Here is a 1274-nt window from a genome sequence, read left to right on the forward strand (position 1 = left end):
ATGCCACTTATAAGCAATAATCTAAATAACTTTGAAATGAATTAAACAGATATGCTATGACAACTTACTAATAACTATAAAACCTCTGATTTATACAAGTTTCTGTCTTCTCACCAATTTAGATAATAAGTAATGGAAACATTAATATAGCGCAGAAGTCTGCCAAGTTAGTTCCCAAATTTGTTTTTATTTTGTTGTTCAGCTTAATGTTTTTATTTTGTTGTTCAGCTTAATGTTTTAATGCTTGGGCTCAAGAGTTCCAAGAATGCTACTGATCAAGTGTGTGGCTCACCAGTTTAAACCTCAGTTGTCTCACTCACAAACTTTACCCTTTAGAATTGCCAACCGATGTGTTTCTTTCCCAGTGTAGAGTGTCTAGCACTGGATGAAAGGTATTTTAACCTCATTGTTATCGTCTGTGATCAGCATTCTTGAATATATTGCCTTTCCTGCTTTCTTATTTTAATCTGTATTGAAACCCTTAGATATAACACCCTTTTAGTAGTCTGTATATTACCCTAAATCTTAGACTTTAGAGATAACTTGAGGGAGAGAAAATAATCTTACAATGAATTTATATAATTATGTATTTATGACTTCATCACTGGCTGTCCACCTTCTTTCAAACAGGATTCTTCCTCCCATAGCCCAGGATATTTCACTTTTAGTTCCATTAAACCTCTAATCTATTCAATCATAGATGGTATTTTTTCTATTCTCTTATATTTAGCTTTTATTTTTCTCCTTCTTCTTCTAAACAATTCTTGATTTTTCCCACCTGGCATATGTCTCAGTTGCTTATTGTTTCTAGGATGGGTCTTTCCATTGTTTTTTCAAAAGCAGCCTTGAATTTTTATATGGACATTTTTACTTGTATACCCAGAAAGATATTCAGGTTTCAGCTGATTTAAGAAAATATAGGTTAGGAAACAAGCAAACAATAGTAGCAAAATAAAATAAAAATGTTACATTTCAATAACATTAAATCTTGAATTATTTCATACTGTGATCTGTTCTAACATTCATTGTAAAAAAAAGACTAGATTAGCCCTGACCAGTTTTGCTCAGTGGATAGAGCGTGGGCGTGCAGACTGAAAGGCCCCGGGTTCGATTCCGGCCAAGGGCATGTGCCGTGGTTGCGGGCACATCCTCGGTGGGAGGTGTGCAAGAGGCAGCTGATCGATGTTTCTCTCTCATCGATGTTTCTAACTCTCTGTCCCTCTCTCTTCCTCTCTGTAAAGAATCAATAAAATATATTTAGAAAATTAAAAAAG

This window comes from Myotis davidii, unplaced genomic scaffold (assembly GCF_000327345.1).
Source record: "Myotis davidii unplaced genomic scaffold, ASM32734v1 scaffold147, whole genome shotgun sequence".
Taxonomy (NCBI): domain Eukaryota; kingdom Metazoa; phylum Chordata; class Mammalia; order Chiroptera; family Vespertilionidae; genus Myotis; species Myotis davidii.